Here is a 19,654-nt window from a genome sequence, read left to right on the forward strand (position 1 = left end):
AAATGGTTACCCCGTGAAAGGCTGCACATGCAGGGATGGTGGTCTGCAAGGGAAAGGAGATCGTCCTCTTTGCTTTTGATTTCCTAAACAGGAATCTTTTTTTTTTAAGCAACCTGTATCCATAATAAAAAAAATCTCATTTGTGAACACATCGAATGGCCTAGGCATTTGTCCCCAGGATCAATGCCTGCTCCCACCGAGGTTTCTCAACAAAATGTCAAAGGTGAAGAGGCCCCTTGTGACAGCTTCCCTTTGCAAATCAGTCTCTCCTTTATGTTTTTGGTAATTTTTCAATGGTTTGCAACTGCATTTATGGTGGCAAAATAGTGATACATTCCATTATAACTCCCGAATCGGAGGAAATGCCTCTTCCGTGTCCCTTTCTATTTGTGATTCGGAATTAATTGCAAAACCCTTTTAAGAGTTTGGGAGAAAAGTTCTGATGTGTGAAAGGGTTTTTGTGCAGTCAAAAAACGTTTGCAGTCGCCAAGCCTGTTTTTCACAATGCGTTTGCTTTGTGATAGCCTAAAAGGTTTGTAAATGAGGTCTGTGGTGCTGAGGTTTGAAGGCTTAGTAAAGTAGTAAAGCGCTGTTAGGATAGTCAGTTCCTAGCAGCACCAATAGCTTCTGGGTCTAGAGGGGAAAAGATTAGAAAGCCGAACATCTTCTTCACTAACTGACAATGAAGAACCTGACTTTAATTCCGTTGAAAATCTGGGCTTCTATGGTCAGTTGGGCATCTGTGATATTACCCAGATTACTCAAGTTTATAACCTCAATGACTGGAGTAGTAGAGACTCCTAGGGCCATATGTACAAAATAACGTGTTTGTGATTTCCTAATAGCGAATTTTAGCGATTCGCTATTAGGAAATCGCAAACTGCGATGTACATCAGTGTGTATGACACTGTTAGCAATTTGCAGTGGGTCGCAAATGGACCTGCCTCATCAATGTTCATGAGGCAAGTCGCAGTTTGCAACCCATTGTGAATGGCTACAATCACAGGGATGGTGGCCTGCTGGGGTCAGTAGACAACTATGTTTTTGATTGCTTTTTAAATAAAGCAATATTTTTTTTTGTAATGCAGCCCGTTTTCCTTAAAGGAGTACTGAATGCATTTCAAAACTAAAAGCAAGCATTGGCATGGCCAATAGGTCTCGCCTTTGGGACCTTATAAGTGTTTAGCCATGGAACAGTTGATGTTGTTGTGCTGGAGTGAGGTTTTCCCTAAGAATCGTATACCTCCTCCATTTTTATCATTTTGAGTTAAAATGAATAACTGATTAACAGTAATAGTATTAATGGTTTGCTGTGTTTGATTAATCAACATTACTAATTAGAAAATACACGTGGGAATCGCATTTGCATGGCCTGATTGATACGTAAACTAATTTTCGTACGCATACTAATGTCAGATATTTTGAATTTGCATGTTATATGTTGCTTTTGTGATGTAATTTGTGAATCGTGCTTTAAATTGTGAGTATAAACCGCAATGCGTGTTGCTTTTGCTAGATAAATACACACACATAGAGGGTTTAGTGAGGGAATAACATTTTAATAGTCATTTCCATGTATTAATTACGTTTTGTGTCTCTTTGCTTAAGTTGACCTTTCTGGAGTGGCCACAAAATGGCTGCCATCCCTATTTTGACGGACAGACGAGATACAGAAGTCACTGAGTGAAGTGCGCCTGTGCTAAAAGATGAGCAACAATAACTTCGTCCTGACCCCAGGCAGACTGTACTCGTGAAGGATGCACCGGGAGGAGTGCCAATTCTCAAACAATGAACTTCCATAAACTAAGAACTGTTATAATTGATGACACCATGGACACAAACCCGCATGGGAATCAACATGCCCTGAATGGACTAGAAACTGTTGCAATTTTATTAATAAATTGAGAAATACATCTAATGAAACATTGAATGTATGAGAATCAGGAAGAATGATCCTGGTTCAACCAATCGGATTCGTTCTAAAACATGTATTGTAACATTTTGTTGTTGTTTTTACTATAAAAGAAGTAGACTAGAGAGGGTCTTTACGGCTATTCGCTTAAGATTGATGTCCTGACGTTATGCTGACGGAGAGGACGGTGACACTGCTGGACAGCTGCTTGCCAGAGACTCTGATGGACTGATCAGATGCCCAATTAATTATGAACTGATTGATCGATTTATGGGCATAGAGACAAAAGATCTGAATTTGACATAGAGGACGCCATTTAGCCAGATTAGGTAAATATGCGAACCAAAAATATTGAATGCTTTATGATTTCCTTATGCTTTAATTAGATAAACATTTCAATTCATTTAAGAACTGTGTTGGGTTATTATTTGAAGTGTATTGATGTATATTGTTTAGAAGTATTAAGTGTCGCTCTACCCAGCAACTAAGCTGATCCATGGCCTATAGTATGGGAGGAACTGCTAGGTTATAAAGGTATTGAGATCATGGTGAGGTAGGGATGAATAGGTGAACGTGTAGTTACTCATCAGGTGATCGGTGCAAATCTTCCTCCCATATATTTCCAGCGCATGTCTCTCTCTCTCTCTCTCTCTCTCTCTCTCTCTCTCTCTCTCTCTCTCTCTCGGACCATTGATCTAAAGGTAGAATGAATGATTGGTGTTATGGGCCCCACCTGTGAATGAGTAAATGAATGTGGTTGTTGAAGAAGATCTATGGTCTGTGACGTAGCGAGGGGAGTTTTGGTATTCAGCGCTGGAGCAGTTTTTCTGGTAGCAGAATGATGGTTAGCTATTGTTTTGGGTTTAGTGACGATTGCTTGTAAACAGCTTATTGATTATTGATTGGTATTGGTTTATGTACTAACAATCTATGTTGAGTCGCGTCGAGTTATATGTTGTTTGCACGGCTTCTGGGATGTAAGAAGTCGGAAGTTTGTAACAGTTCCGTAGTAGAGCAGAGGTAGATGCTGCTCTCGGGAAAGACGGGATTGTTGTAGCCCTGTAGGTACACTGGGGAAACGTGTGACAAGTGAAGTCGCACGGCGCATTGTCTGGGTTCGATTCGGCGGCATCGTCGAATGTTGCCATTAGAAATATTCTCGTGTGAGAGAATTGTGTATGATAGCGAAGGTTACCTGTGAAATTTTGGTCTTTAAGTACCAGGAAACCAATTGGCATACCGACAACGCTTATCACTGAAAAGGTAGCAGGTGTTCTCTGAGCTTGTTAGAAGGACAAAGTAGAGGGAAGCGCTGCTTTGTTAACGAGTGTCATAATTCTGTAGTAGGACAGACTGTTCTCCGGAAAGACAGGATTCTGTGCGTATGTACTACATTTTCTGGTATGAACGAGTGTGAATGTAAAGGCATTCGGGTTGTTTGCGAAACTCTAGGTTTCTAAAATACCAGAGAAACAATTAGCTAATGCTTGTTAGAAGGGTGAAGTAGAGGGATGTGCTACTTTATCAACTAAAGTAATGTTTCCGTAGTAGGACAGAGGTAAGCGCTGTTCTCGAGAAAGACGGAATTCTCGTGAGAAAGGTCTTTTGCTGTTCTTTGGTTAGCGAATCAGATAATGGAGATGTTTTAGTGTTGTTACTAACAGAATCGTAAAAGTTACAGTAAGAGTTCACGGAGCGGTCTTGTAAAGGAGGGGTAGACGAGAGCAGGGCAGAGCTGCCGCAGCGGCTGCTGACGTCAGAAGGACCGCGCTGGGATTGGACAGTAGATTGGAGGCGTAAAACGCTCCGGATTGGTGCGTTAGTGTAAAGCCGCGCTAGGAGTGGAGGAATACAGTGTGACGTAAACGCTCCCTGATTGGAGTGTTAGTGTGAGTCGCGCTGAGATTGGAGGATTGTGATAGTGACGTAGACGCTCCTGATTGGTGCGTTAGTAAGAGTCGCGCTGTGAGTGGACAGAATAGCGGTACCATTGTAAGAAGACTAAACGGTACACGGAAAACAAGAAAATGTATTACCAACCACCAGAAAAGAAGAAATCGTGGTATGGGAAAATTAAAAGGTGGTTCAAGAAAGATAAAGTAGTTGAGACTAGGGAAGGACAGTTACTTCCTCCACCGAAAACACCCGCATCTACAATGATTGCGAAATATGGGTATCATACTTGTATTTGGTTGGATAGTTGGGTAAAATACACCAAGGACGATGGAGTCCTGGCGTTTCCAGAACATGGTTCCTTTAATTTGGCTGTTTTGAGAAATCTCCGAGACAAAATGATGGACTTAGAACCAAGACCTAGACCGACTCAGTTTGAGGCATTGACGGAATGGGAAGACGAAATGCATGAACGAGAAAAACAGAGAAGTGGTAGGGGTTATCGATACATGTTCGGTAGATCATACGGACATGACACACATGATGACAGAATGAAAAGGTGGCGGAATGCAAGTATGACTGAGGGTATGTATCCTGTGAGAATGGTAGGAGAGAATGAAGGGAGAAAATGCACCAAGAAAAGGCGTAATGTGGATTTGAGTGGGTATGAAGTGAGTGAATCAGAAGATGATGTTCTTGATGAGGTGTTTTACAAAAACCCACCACCATATCGACCAGAAGCATTGTCACCAAGTGCCCCAATGAGAGAAACATTATGAATAATTAAAACAGAGACTACGTCACCAGAGTTAGGGAAAAGTAACTCTGCAAGAGAGATAGAAAAACAGACAGAAAGTAGGGTAAATGGGGAAAATTCAGTAGAACTGGCAAAAACTACCCTAGAATTAACCGAGAAAATAAGAGAATTGACCAAAAATCTAGAAGCTGTAACAGTTCCAGTAACGATAGGTCCAGTAATGCCCATATTTGAGAAACAAAAAGAAACTGAACATTGTTTGACAGTGCCGTACAGAAGCCAAAATCCAATTGAAAATGCTGAACGGAGTCAAATTGAGAATCCGTGGGGACCGACAATAAATATGTTTGAACCGAACGTTTCAAATAATCCATTTGTAAACCAAATTTATGCTGAAAAGAGCAGAATGACAATGGAAACACTATTAGAACCACAAAAGGCCCCAGAAAAAAATAACGTAGATAACCCGGTAGGACCTTCTGTAGAAGAATTAAGCGAATGGCTCAGAGAATTACAGAAAAAGGATCAAAAATCCCAGTAAATAGATGTAGCAAAATTACGAATGGTATTAGAAGAATTAATAGTAGGAACTATCCCTACTGAAAAATTGAAAAACTACCAGGATGAGGAATTGTTGTTTCTCTGCAAGAGTGCAACCTGGAGAGCGAAGAACTTGCATGAAAGATTAGAGGAGATTGCAAACGAAATGGGAATAGATTTTGATAAAGTAAAAGCACTGCAAAAATCTTATCGAGTTGATTTCACTGAGAAGGATATAGAGAACATGAATACTACCGGAATGATAGGTCAAATTAAGGACATAATTGTTTTGTTGAGAAAATGGGGAGATGTTGACAGATGGAGAAGTAAGTGGTGTAGAAGACGCAATAATATCACAGAAAAGACAGTTTCAGCATTTCCCGTTAGAAAGAAAGAAAAGGTGATGACAGAATACCCCATGAGAGAGATTCCAGGAGGAGGGTATGTCCATGTTCCATGGACAAGACAGGACATTTTGTCTTTCACAAATGATTTCCCTCGACTACGCGAAAAGCCCGTCGAGTGGTACCGGCAGGTAGACAGATTTGTAAAATTGGCAAAGGTATTATGGATAGATTTGAATAGTCTATTCGATATAATAGTACCAGCAGATTTGTGGACAGAGTGCAAGCTGATGATAAATTGGCCCACTCAGGAGTATCCTAGGGACCCTAAGACGGGAGCTCCCGACCCAGAAGTAATGAAGAAATATGAGCAGGTTATGGCATTTCTGAAAAATAAGGTACCCCCTAAAGAGACTGATTGGGTAAAAATTGACAGAACCCAACAGGCAAGCAAGGAGTCAGTACATGCATACTATGAGAGACTAATTCAGGCTTTTAAACAGTTCAGTGGAGACGAGAACCTGAGTGATAAAGGTTTGAGTCATTTCGTATACAGGTTTGTATATGGTTTACGCCCAGAAATTGGTGATATGATAAAGCAGCATACAGTTGATTGGCAAAAAAAGAAAATAGATGAAGTTTTGAGACATGCAAAATATTTCAGCGAAGAGATTGAGGCAAAACAGCGAAAACTGAAAGAAAAGGCAATGTGGGCACAGGTTAAGGTAGCCGAACGACAGGAAGCTCAGTTGGTAGAACAAGCGAACAATCCAGGAGTAAGACCAAGATTTGGTACAGGGAAAGGGAAAGGTAATATAGAAGAAGCCAAAAAGAAATTCCCATGTCACAATTGCGGTGAGTTAGGGCATTGGAAATCCGAGTGTAAGAACCCTCCAAATACTAATAATGAAAATCGATCGTTGAATCCACAGGTGCAGAAAGAGGTGGGTGGTCAACTGCAGCAACAGCAGCAGGTGGTTACTTCCCAGAATCAGGTGCCCAAACCACCTTTCCCACAGAACAGAAACTCACAGGAGTATAGTAAAGAATCGGAATTCTACAATGAAGAACAGGTAAATAAACCATCACACGCTCGCACTGTTTCGCAGTATTGGCTGCAACATGATGAGAGTGATTCAGAAATGGATTATTGACGGTGCCGAAGGGAGGAAGAAGAGTGCGTACTTGGCGCAACTCTAGAAGTAGACCAGACAGGACCATTTGTAGATGGGAAGATTAATGATGATAACATTATTTTCCTAGTGGACACTGGCGCTACTCGATCTACTGTTAGATCAGCTGATGTTAAGAATCTTCCTCTTTCGGATGAAACAATCCAAGTAGTTGGTGTATCTAACCAACAGTTAAAAACATACCTTACAGAACCCGTAAAGGTTAGTATAGGGAAATTTTCTGAAATGCACCGATTTGTGGTGTGTGACACTAGTCCTGTGAACTTGTTAGGTAGGGACCTGTTGTGCAAGATGAATTGCACTATATTTTGTACTCCAGACGGAATAGCTTTTGAAACACCAGATGAGGATGTATTGTATAAAATGACCATAGCTAACAAAGAATGTGAGACTATTGGAACACATGCAGTATTTAATCCAGATGAACTGCCCAGAGAATTGAAATTGTCTGTAAAAGCAAAGGTTTGGGATTTCACTGGAGAAGATGTAGGGCTAATGAGAAACGTAGACCCAGTAAAAATTACTGTGAAATATGGAGTAAGTTATCCGAACATTCCTCAGCATAGATTGACACCTGAAATAATTGAAGGAGTAACTCCAATAATTGAGAAAATGATCAAGCAAGGAATTCTGAGAAAAATATTGAGCAGTCCATGTAACTCACCCATAATGGGCCTGAAAAAGCCAAATGGGAAATTCAGAATAGTGCAAGACCTGAGAAAGGTAAACAAAATCGTTGTACCATGCTGTCCCATTGTGCCAAATCCATCAGTGATTTTGTATCAGATTCCCCATGATGCAGAATGGTATACAGTAATTGATTTGTGCCATGTGTTCTTTTCCATTCCATTGCATCACGACAGTCAGCAAATTTTCGCATTTCAGTTTGGAGACCGTACTTTGGCATGGTGCCGAATCCCACAGGGGTATACAGAAAGCCCCTCAATATTTAATCAATTGTTGAAAAAGTCATTGGAAAGTCTACAAATGCCCGAGAGTTCAGTACTAGTGCAGTATATCGACGACCTCCTTGTGGCGTCGAAAACTCGTGAAGCTTGTGAAGTAGACACTATAGCCTTACTAAATCACCTGGCAGATGGAGGACTAAAAGTGTCCCGAGCCAAACTGCAGTATTGTAAGAAAGAAGTACAGTATTTGGGACATAACATTGAAAAAGGATTGAGGAAAATAACAATAGACAGAATCAGAATCATAAAAGGAATGAGAGCCCCTATGACTCAAAGAGAAGTGAGAATGTTTCTGGGAATGGTAGGGTACTGCCGTCAGTGGATCAGCAACTTTTCGCTGATTGCAAAACCTCTGGTGCGGCTAACAAGGAGTGATGCTAAAAGATCCCCTTGAATTGAACAAAGAAGAATTGGCAGCATTCAAACGATTGAAAGATGGATTGTGTGAGGCCCCAGCCTTGGGTATGCCCGATTATGAAAAAGAATTTGAGTTATATTGCAGTGAAAGAAATGGATGTGCACTTTCTGTGTTAATCCAGAATCATGGAAGATTGAGGGGACCGATTGCATATTATTCATCGATGCTTGATCCAGTAGCTGTAGGCTTACCTGGTTGTCTGAAAGCAGTAGCTGCAACATGTCGAAGTTTGGAGCAGAGTGAAGGAATCGTGATGGGATATCCTTTGAAAGTGTTTGAGCCTCATGATGTGGCGATTCTTTGAACAAGGAGTCGTACTCAGTATATGACACATAGTGGGCTGACTAAGTATGAGAAAGTCATATTAGGTGCAACAAATGTGAGCCTTGCGAGATGTGTAAATGTGAATCCTGCAACGTTGTTACCAGATGGTGAGAATGTGGAAGTGAGAGATGAAGCAGATCATGATTGTTTGGATGTGCTAGAGTATTGTACGAAACCACGACCAGACATAAAAGATGTACCTTTGGCAGAAAATGATTATGTAATGTTTGTTGATGGGTCATGTTTGAGAACAGAAGAAGGAGTGTTGAGTGCAGCATATGCAGTGTGCACAGTTTCAGCAGTGATGGAAGCATCCTATCTAAAAGGAGTAAAATCTGCCCAAGTAGCAGAATTAGTGGCTTTGACTCGAGCATGCAAAATTGGGAAAGGTGTGAGAGTGACTGTGATAACTGACAGCCAGTATGGCTTCGGAGTTGTCCACGATTTTGGCCAGTTGTGGCTACAAAGAGGTTTCCTAACCTCAAGTGGAACTCCTATAAAGAATGCTGAAGTGGTTGGAAAATTGATTGAGGCGATACAGCTGCCTAAATAATTGGCTGTGGTGAAATGTGCTGCCCATAATCAAGGGGAGGATTATGTTACTGTCGGCAACCGATATGCCAATGACATGGCACAGTACTGTGCCAGAAATCATTATTCAGTCAATCGGGCAAAGGAGAAAGAAATGACTTCCTATTCCTTAATGTTTACTAACGTTGTAGGGACATGGGAAGAAGTGAGGAAGCAGGAGATGAGGAAAAAAGGCAGTGGGTAAAAGCAGGATGTGCACCAAGGGAAAAGGATCATGTGTGGGTCTATCAAGATGGAAGACCAGTCATGCCTGATAGCATGTTGTCTACCATGACACGGATGTATCATGGCCAGGGACACATAGGGAGAGGCTATGATCAGGTTGTTTAAGCAGACCTGGTACAACCCAAAATTCAGAATTATATCAGAGAGCCTATGTCAGAGATGTTTAATTTGTCAGCAGTACAATCCTGGTAGAAAGACAGTGGTGAGCCTAGGAACTATAGGCCGAGAAGGAGGGCCTTTTACCAGAATGCAAATAGATTTCATTGAGATGCCAACATGTAACAGATTAAGGTACGTTCTGGTCATAGTCTGCCTATTCTCTAGGTGGGTAGAAGCATACCCGACAAGGAGAAATGATGGATTGACAGTAGCAAAGCTGCTTTTGAGAGAATTCATCCCCAGGTTCGGGTTCCCAGTGACCCTTGAATCAGACAGAGGAGGGCATTTCTATAATGAGATTGTGAAATTGGTCAGTGAAGCATTGAATGTACAACAGAAACTGCACTGTGCCTACCGACCAGAGGCTTCTGGTGTGGTTTAGCAAAGGTACAATCAAAAACAGAATTGGGAAAATGTGTTTAGCCACAGGAATGAAATGGCCTGATGTCTTGCCTCTAGTTTTGATGACCATACGTGCAATCCCAGATAGAACTACAGGGTTAAGTCCTCATGAAATAATCATGGGACGTGCGATGAGGCATGCTTACATACCAGTCAACAAACTGATGACGATTTCTGATGACATGGTGTTGGAGTACTGTTAAGGCCTGGCTGACGCAGTTCATTCTGTGTTTCATCAGGTTGGAGCGGATGCCACCACCCTTGAAAAGAAGCCAGCCCATGATCTAAGCCCAGGAGATTGGGTGAGGATAAAGGTCCACAGAAGAAGAAACTGTTTGGTTCCCAGGTGGGGAAAACCAAGACAAGTCATTCTGACCACGACAACAGCTGTGAAGTGTGCAGGACTGAAAAACTGGATCCATGCCAGCCATACCTTGAGAATACCAAATCCAGTGGATTGCAAGGAGAAAGAGTACTATGACGAATCAGAGTCAAATACTGAATCAGACCACGAAGAACCAAAAACACGAGAAAATCCTGAAAGGAGGGAAAACGAACCAAAACAGATTCTGGTCTCTCTGAGAAGAAGATTGCAGATTTCTGACAGCTCAGACTCTGAAGACGAGCAGAGAAAGAAAGGTCCCAGAAAAGAATCGAAAAAGAAGGAAGGAGAAGACAAAGAAGGAGCAGCAAAAGAAAGTCAAAGAGAACAAATCCCAGATGAAAAATTGAGAGAAATTCCATCTGAATTAATAGATTTGAATGAAGAAGGGACAGTTACAGAGAGAGAGGGACAGATTGCGGAAGACCCCCGAGGAGGTGTAGGGAACTGCAACATCCAGCTAGGTGAAGGGACAAGTAGTCAGCAGGAAGATTGCGTGTCGGAGACCCGAGGTGGGAAAGAAGTAGGGAAACCAGAACAAATGGTGGATAAAGAGACTGGTGAAAAGGAAAAGCAAGTTGGGACAGAATCAGAAGAAAGTGAGAACAAAATACCTGAAGGTAGAGTTCTGAGAAAGAGAGCTTGGAGAGAAGAAAAGAATGAAAAGAATGTCAAAGAAAGTAAATTGAGAAGAACTGTAAAACCAGAAGTTTGGCCGAACAAAATAAAGGTCTAAGATATCGATTGTCTCGGGTGAAATCCCCTAGAGCTGAACAAGTGAATGAAGTCACGAGTCAGAAAAAGTCAAAGGAGGAAGAAACAGTTGTAACAAAAGAGTCCGGAAGAACAAGAAAACCTAACCAGAAGTATAAGTCGCCGGAATGGACGTATGTGGCCCTGCCTGAAGAATCCCAAGAGGCAGACAGTCAAGGAAATCCAGAGGAGGCTTTACTGAAAGTGGTTAAAGAAGAAGAAGAATCAGAAATCCTGAGAGTTCTCTTGTCCGACATTGGAGAAGAAGAAGCGGAGATTCAGGAAATTCTGTATCCTGATTGGGAGAAGAAGGCAAAGGACGATGAAATGCCAAACTGAATCAACAAAGAAGCTGTTGATGTGATAATAAAAGAGAAGAAGTAGAAAACTAGTAGAACCAAGTAGAAGCTTAGAAGCTTTGGGGTAGAAACTGGTCACAAAGTAGAAGAGGCTAAGTCAAAACACACGGTCTATTTAGTAAAAATGGCTAACACAGATGGTAGTAAAAGTAGATGTACATTCATGAAAAGGTGGTGTAAAACATGTTGCTGTTGTACAGCATTATTAATGCTTTTGTGGAGTATCCTAGCTCTTGTAATATCATTTAAAGTCACAATAGATACAATAGAAGGAAATGGTCAAAACAAAACTAACATAGGTAAAATTTCAAAGGTAGTACCGACTATAGAAACAAACATTCATTTGCATAAAGATAGGTCTATTAACGATTTTTCTAATAATGTATTTTCAAAATTATTGTATGAATATGTAAAGACTATGGATGTAAGGGCTAGCTACGTCTGCATGCAGTTACCTGCGTCTGTGGCAGAGGGAGTGACTTATCATCACCTTCCAGCTACTTATGGAATAACATATAGTGTAATAGCTAGCTTATTTTATGAGTTAGGGAAATTAGAGTATTATTTTTCAGATGTAGATAACATTTTTGCATTAGTGCCTGCTAATATTAAGCTAAATAAGGTGAGACCTGCTAAAGTTTTAGGTGAATTTTTCCTAGAGACTAGTGAACTAACATTAGAAGCTGTGTTTAAATATAATTTGACATGCAGTTTGCAGAAAGAAGAAAAGACATTTTTTAATATGGTTGAGGAAAGAAGGCATAAGATGCACAAAAAGGTATCAGAAGGAAAGGTTGAGAAAACAGCTTGGGACATAGAAATGGAGAAACACCTGACAAAAGGAGAGTCAACACCAATAATAGCTTTAGATAGGCCTCAGAAAGGAAAACTTTGTATAAGAAGGAATCAAACTGCATATGATAACCTGTTTGTAGGTAATAGTGAGTGCCATGATACATACCGAATCATGGGTGGATGGGGAGTCAAAGGTGGAAGAGATCCAGTATTTCCTGGAATATATTTTATCTGTGGGAACAGGGCATATTATCGTTTGCCAGACCATTGGTATGGCACATGTTATGTAGGCCTGGTATTTCCAAAAATCTTTCACATGGACAGAGAAGAGGGTGTAAATAGTTTAAATAGTCATTTAGTGCGTAGAAAGAGAGAATCTTGGGCAGAAATTGTGGGTGACATCTTTTGTGGATTGATACCGGCAGTGGGAATAACTCTGAATGCAAATAAAATTAGAAGATTATCTACAGTAGTGGATCGCTTGTCAACAAGCACTGCTCATGGATTCTTATTGGTTAATACTGAAATGGTTGCCATGCGTGCTATGGTAATGCAAAATCGACTTGCCCTTGACATTCTTTTGGCAAAAGAGGGTGGAGTCTGTGGAATGCTGAAAGTTCAACATTGTTGCACTTACATTCCAGACGAAAGTAAAGATCTAAAGGTTTACATTAAAAATACTACCGAATTGCACGATGAACTTGTACCACTGGAGGTTGAAGATGTATGGACAAGAATGGGAAAGAAAATAGCTGCTATTAAAAATTTCTTAGCTAAAATAGGTAGAACTGTTATAGGTAAAATTCTGTTTCCATTAACATGTGTGATAGTTGCAGTATTAGTGATAAGATTAGGGTGTATGTGTTGCAGGAAAAAGAAAACAAATAATAAAATAAAAAGAGATAAACTTAAGAGAAAAGGAAAAGATCCAGAAAAGGATTTTGAAGAGATAGCCTTAGATGAGTGGAAAGACAATATGTATAAGAAAACAAAAAGAGATGAATATGAAGAAACTGAATTTTGAGCTATGAGTAAGAAGTCATTTCAAAATTTTCCGTAAAAGGGTACTAAATTTGGGTGTTTTGTGGTGATAAAATCACCAAAGGGGGGATTGCTGGAGTGAGGTTTTCCCTAAGAATCGTATACCTCCTCCATTTTTATCATTTTGAGTTAAAATGAATAACTGATTAACATTAATAGTATTAATGGTTTGCTGTGTTTGATTAATCAACATTACTAATTAGAAAATACACGTGGGAATCGCATTTGCATAGCCTGATTGATACGTAAACTAATTTTCGTACGCATACTAATGTCAGATATTTTGAATTTGCATGTTAAATGTTGCTTTTGTGATGTAATTTGTGAATCGTGCTTTAAATTGTGAGTATAAACCGCAATGCGTGTTGCTTTTGCTAGATAAATACACACACATAGAGGGTTTAGTGAGGGAATAACATTTTAATAGTCATTTCCATGTATTAATTACGTTTTGTGTCTCTTTGCTTAAGTTGACCTTTCTGGAGTGGCCACAAAATGGCTGCCATCCCTATTTTGACGGACAGACGAGATAAAGAAGTCACTGAGTGAAGTGCGCCTGCGCTAAAAGATGAGCAACAATAACCTCGTCCTGACCCCAGGCAGACTGTACTCGTGAAGGACGCACCGGGAGGAGTGCCAATCCTCAAACAATGAACTTCCATAAACTAAGAACTGTTATAATTGATGACACCATGGACACAAACCCGCATGGGAATCAACATGCCCTGAATGGACTAGAAACTTGCAATTTTATTAATAAATTGAGAACTACATCTAATGAAACATTGAATGTATGAGAATCAGGAAGAATGATCCTGGTTCAACCAATCGGATTCGTTCTAAAACATGTATTGTAACATTTTGTTGTTGATTTTACTATAAAAGAAGTAGACTAGAGAGGGTCTTTACGGCTATTCGCTTAAGATTGATTTCCTGACGTTATGCTGACGGAGAGGACGGTGACACTGCTGGACAGCTGCTTGCCAGAGACTCTGATGGACTGATCAGATGCCCAATTAATTACGAACTGATTGATCGATTTATGGGCATAGAGACAAAAGATCTGAATTTGACATAGAGGACGCCATTTAGCCAGATTAGGTAAATATGCAAACCAAAAATATTGAATGCTTTATGATTTCCTTATGCTTTAATTAGATAAACATTTCAATTCATTTAAGAACTGTGTCGGGTTATTATTTGAAGTGTATTGATGTATATTGTTTAGAAGTATTAAGTGTCGCTCTACCCAGCAACTAAGCTGATCCATGGCCTATAGTATGGGAGGAACTGCTAGGTTATAAAGGTATTGAGATCCTGGTGAGGTAGGGATGAATAGGTGAACGTGTAGTTACTCATCAGGTGATCGGTGCAAATCTTCCTCCCATATATTTCCAGCGCATGTCTCTCTCTCTCTCTTTCTCTCTCTCTCTCTCTCTCTCTCTCGGAACATTGATCTAAAGGTAGAATGAATGATTGGTGTTATGGGCCCCACCTGTGAATGAGTGAATGAATGTGGTTGTTGAAGAAGATCTGAGGTCTGTGACGTAGCGAGTGGATTTTTGGTATTCAGCGCTGGAGCAGTTGCACCAAGGATATTGTGCTGCATAACTAAATACTTATAAGGTCCCAAAAGCGAGACCTACTGGCTATGCCAATGCTTGTTTAATAGGTTATTACAACCCTGCATGCAATTGTTCCTATTAAAAACACATGAAGAGCAGGGAGACAACAAAGCTGACAAACAGTTTGATTAGAATTTTTTATTTGCCCTTGTCACAGTGTATAACAACATGGGCACCTAAATGTGTGGGTAACAAATGTCAATGTGCAATCCAGATATGAGGACAACTGCATGGTGAAAATGGACATAACTATACTACACCTATCTGATCATGCAAGAGTCCCAACGGTCTGGAATACAGTGGAAATTAAATTAACCCAAAAATTTAACAATGACAGAAACGAGTAGCAGCTGAACGGCATAAGACAAAGCACCAATCTGGAGAATACCATCGCACACATCAACATCACAACAACCATCAAACAAAAAGGTTCTGAATAAAGGTAAGTAAGCAGGTTTCAGAAGCAGACTAAATAATGCAGAACCCCTAAAGAAACATTCAACACCTTAAATCAACAGTCGTTCACACCTACCCACCAGATTGATTAATCCAAATGTGCGGAGTTTCCCCAGATACTTTCCTAATCAAACCACTGAGCTCAGGAAAGAGATCGACTCATCGCTTACTACTTAAAAATTCATCAGATTTTCACCTCCAGCAACATCACAAACTGGTGCACTTTTGCCCCAATCTCTCTCCAAATTTTTGATAAATCCATCACCATAGCAATATTCTAATATTCCCCATCCCTCGATCTGTGGCCAAATCTCACAAAAATGCCCCACAACCTCCTGGCTAAATTGAGAGCCTAATGATAAATGAATCTCCAGAAGGGTGCCAGAGGTGCTCATAAGTGGCTGTTTGGGCCACTACGAAAGAAGGCTGATAGAGCATTTGAGAATGATCACTTGTATCCACAGACTTGGTAAAAATTCTAGAAAAACGCATATGCTCAACTAAATCATTATTTTAAAAAAACAAGAATCTCCTAGTGTGTTTTGAGTCAGGCTTAGTGTCTGAGCATAGTACTAAAATAGGCTTCCTCCACCAACTCTTTAACAAAACAAATTCAGTCCTCCTAGTGCTACTTGACCCAACTTCATCCTTCAATTTCATCAGTCATGACACCCTCCTTACATTTACATCAGCATTTACCGGGTATAAACATACAGTTCAGCACTGGTTCTGATCCCATTTTACAAAAACACATCACAACAAGTAAAAAGAAATAGCTAAACCTCTTCACTTTCTTAGAACCACAATGCTAAATATTAGTCTTAAGCAGTTCAACCTTAACTTATAACCAGTTTTAAACTCCTACATAAATATTAAGTGTCTCATTCCACTAATACGTAGCGGAAACGTAGATATGTATGAAAATGGACTATCTTACAGGTTTTCGATCAACCACCTGGATAATCAAAATACAAATTTGGATAAACAAAATGAAAATTAAACTACAGAAAACAAACTTTTTATTTCGGTCTCGTGAACAAATGGGCATTACATCTAAAACCATATAAAATGCAAAATCTATAGGTGTTATCTTATCCTATATATATATACTGTGCAAAGACATTAACAAAGTCTGCCAATGGTCCACTCAAAATATTTACATAACTGAGTAAATTTCCTGCCTAAATAAACCCGAAGAACTCAGTCAAGCAATGGTTCTATCTAAAGATAAACACACAAATATCCACTCCAATGTTTAAGAACTACTTAAAAAAACACTCTTAAAGGCTTTGTTCTAATAGCCCATGTGAACAGGTGTGTGTGTGTGTGTTATCTGTTTTTGACAAGCTTCACTGCTTATAATTATTTATTTTTTCTCACCATCTCCTTGAATTACTACATTGTTAAATATGTTTTATTCTATTATGTGATGCGCTTGAGTCAAGATCATTCCATAAACTGTAATAAAATAAAAATCCTAAGATTTCACCACTTTAAGTAGTATGAACAATCAAAATGAAGTAAACTTCAGCCGAGAAGCTCTTAATTTCCGCCAGTACAACCACTCTATCAACCATGGCTCTCATTTAGACTATCATATTTCACATCGATTAATCCAGACATAGGCTGAAAATAGCTAACTAAAACAAACTAGACAGCCTACAGTTGAAACATAGGCAGCTACGTAAAAGAAATCATGCTTCAAAATTCCATTACATAACTACTGATTGCCTCTCTAATCCAAGCAACAGTCCCAGGGAAACTTAACCCCTTCCCCGCTCATGACGGAACCGCTCCGTCATGAGCCACGGTTGCCGTGTGCTCATGACGGAGCGGTTCCGTCATGCCACGACCGTTGGCGGCCGCTCCGCCCACGCGGCGCTGTTTCCCCGCCTGTGCGGGGGGACAACGCAACTGGGCGGAGTCATGACGGAACCACTCCGTCATGAGCACAGCTCAACCGTGGCTCATGACGGAGTGGCTCCGTCATGAGCACAGCGCCACCGCGCTGCCCCCCGCACCCCCCAGCGCTGCGGCGGAATTCCCGCCGCAGCGAATGGGTTAAACATGCCATCATGATGCATAGCCTCTAGAAAACTTTAGCGGAAGCATGAAGCCCTCCAATTTATAGCCAATGTAAAACCTGCCAGATAGATGGGCTCAGGATGTGGACCTATTAGAAAATGAGGGCTAGGTATAGGCAAGAATGGCCCCTAGAGTAATTGTGGTCTCTATGAGAATTAGACTTAAAATAATTAAAATACCTACATTGCATTTATTATAGCCCATACAGATTGAGCAGAATGAAAAATTACTTCCTTTCTACCACACAATATGGGGGGAGTCCTGTTATACAGCAATATCGGAACTCCATTCACAAGAACTTGCCTAGGAATTATGGGTAAAACAATGGAGTTTGAGTCCGAAAAAGGCCATTCTGGGCCTGATGGGTGAATGGGATGGCCCACTGAATGGGAAGCTACTGGTGGCAACAGAATTGCTAGTTGCTACAAGAGACACTGCCCGCCACTGGCGTTTGGAGATGGCCCCTCGCTGACGAAGTGGGTCCGTGGCTTGGACTGGTGCTCCAAGGTGGAATTATATTCAGAAATAATAATATATGATGTATCTCGTAATATGTATTTATTTCACGATGTTTTGAGTTTGTCACACAAAAGGGCAAAAAGCAGCCAGATGGCTACCGAACAACGTTTATTGTATGCAATACAAAATTAATAAAAAAAATAAAAAAAGTTATGTAGACTGCTGAGAAATGCTATACTTGCCCTTTACAACTATGGAGACATTTCTGAGAAATGTTGCTGATGCAACATTAAAGTAGCGCAGCAGTACTGGGATGGCAGGAGTAATGGAGTAGAGGCCTGAAGGGGAGCGGAGGTTCTTTTCACCTATGTAGCCTTTTATCTGCCTGTCCCCGTTACTGACCTTATATTCCCTAACCTTGTCATCGTCTGGTGGTGAGCTCAAAGAATAAATGTTTTCCGTATGCAGCGCTGCCAGACACATCATGACGACTATCATTGTGAGACAGTAGGCCACCGCATGGAAAAGATCATCGATACACTAAATTGACATGAGGCAGGGAGAGGACGAACATGAAGGAAATCTGACTGGACTCCGAAATATCCAGTGGCACCGCCGCGGAGGTTACAATTTTAGGAAAGGCCTCATCTGAAGAGTGGAAAGTGAAATGTAAAGCTTTCACATACTCTTAACAGACGCGCACATAAGCGAAGTTGATTTAATTATCAGTAATCCCTTCTAAAAGAACCAAATTGACACCAAGTGACTGCTCGAATATGCTCGGTGCGTAAATGAAACACTGCGAGGTAGGTTGCCAGCTCTACGTACTGTGACTGATTGTTTATGCTTCTAGGAGCCATCCAAGCTTCATTATCTTCACTTCCACTCCTTTGTTATTTCTGACATTAAAAAATCTGAGTGCGAGGGCACGTGTGCTGAGCGCAGCGATGACAGCGTGGGAGGATTCTGGCACTTTTTCCAGGGAGAAAGCAGACTTCCATATCCACCCAACTACAAGAAATATGTATAATTCAAACAGTGTGATCTTCCAGCGGGTTTTAGCACAGGAGAAAGCTCGAAATAGGGTAGAAAGATCGGATTGGATAGAAGCAAAACAAGCGCACGTGTGAAAGTTAATGAAAACAAGTGTGAGGGACAAGCACTCGTGTTTGTGCTACCATGCGCCTTGCGGGAGCGAGCGGTAGCGGCGCGAGAGATATATGTTGTCAAGTACCCCGCGCGCCGCTGCTCGCTTCTGCAAGGTGGATGCCGCCACGAGTATGTGCTTCCTAAAAGAGCAGAGAGACGGCTAAGGGTCCTCCTAGGCAGCGCATGCGCTCTGCATAGGCGAGACCTAATGAAAAGCTACCTTTTCATTTTTTAAGAGTAGGCAGGGGGACCACTGCCTGCTCTTAAATAATTTTGGCGCCCACATTCACAAAGGGGAAGTGGTCCCTTGAGAACCTTTTCCCGTTTGTCAATTGGTTACCACCAACTTGAAGTTGATGGTAACTGCAAATGTTTTGCGACGGCATTTCCGGTTGCAAAACATCTATACATACCAGTGTTCTTCGGTATTAGGAAGTGATGCCCTATACACACCCTTTCGTAATACCAAATCACAAAAGCAAAATGGGATTTAGTAACAAGTTACTGAGTTGCAATGGGCTAGGTAACATTAGATCACAGGGTTTTTGGTGATCCCATCATAGTAATCTCTGTTTAAGATGGGTTCACGTTTTTAATATTTAAAGCTCATTTGCTCATCAATGACTAGTAGGTCTCCTCTTTATGCACCATTCTCTAGAAGAAGAACTAATGTTAAAGTGGTGCCAAGTTTCATAAACTTAATTATAATATTTGATTGCAAAGGAGTAAATCTAGCGTCAAATGTGTTATCATATGTACATTGAACAAACATTGAATGAGGCGCAAGATGGGACACGGGTCATGGAATAAGGGGCTAATTGATA

General features: G+C 40.7%; 1 protein-coding gene across 1 annotated transcript in view; it reads right to left on the bottom strand.

Annotated features, from left to right (window-relative positions):
- Positions 1 to 19,654, bottom strand: part of LOC146833580 (guanylyl cyclase C-like) — a 619,755-nt gene that overhangs the window by 116,786 nt on the left and 483,315 nt on the right. The window lies entirely within an intron of this gene.

This window comes from Triturus cristatus, chromosome 4_2 (genome assembly GCF_964204655.1).
Source record: "Triturus cristatus chromosome 4_2, aTriCri1.1, whole genome shotgun sequence".
NCBI lineage: Eukaryota > Metazoa > Chordata > Amphibia > Caudata > Salamandridae > Triturus > Triturus cristatus.